This window comes from Chiloscyllium plagiosum, chromosome 13, assembly GCF_004010195.1.
Source record: "Chiloscyllium plagiosum isolate BGI_BamShark_2017 chromosome 13, ASM401019v2, whole genome shotgun sequence".
NCBI lineage: Eukaryota > Metazoa > Chordata > Chondrichthyes > Orectolobiformes > Hemiscylliidae > Chiloscyllium > Chiloscyllium plagiosum.
In genome coordinates, this window is record NC_057722.1 from 45,525,379 (window position 1) to 45,525,760 (window position 382).

Below are 382 nucleotides of genomic sequence, written 5' to 3' on the forward strand. Positions count from 1 at the left end.
GTGTCAGCTGGAAGTCCCGTGTGTGGAGTGACTGTGGACCCAGAGCAGTGTCGGCTGGAGGTCCCGTGTGTAGAGTGACTGTGGACCCAGAGCAGTGTCGGCTGGAGGTCCCGTGTGTAGAGTGACTGTGGACCCAGAGCAGTGTCGGCTGGAGGTCCCGTGTGTAGAGTGACTGTGGACCCAGAGCAGTGTCGGCTGGAGGTCCCGTGTGTAGAGTGACTGTGGACCCAGAGCAGTGTCGGCTGGAGGTCCCGTGTGTAGAGTGACTGTGGATCTGGAGCAGTGTCGGCTGGAGGTCCCGTGTGTGGAGTGACTGTGGATCTGGAGCTGTGTGAGCTGGAGTTCACGTGTGTGGAGTGACTGTGGATCTGAAGCAGTGTCG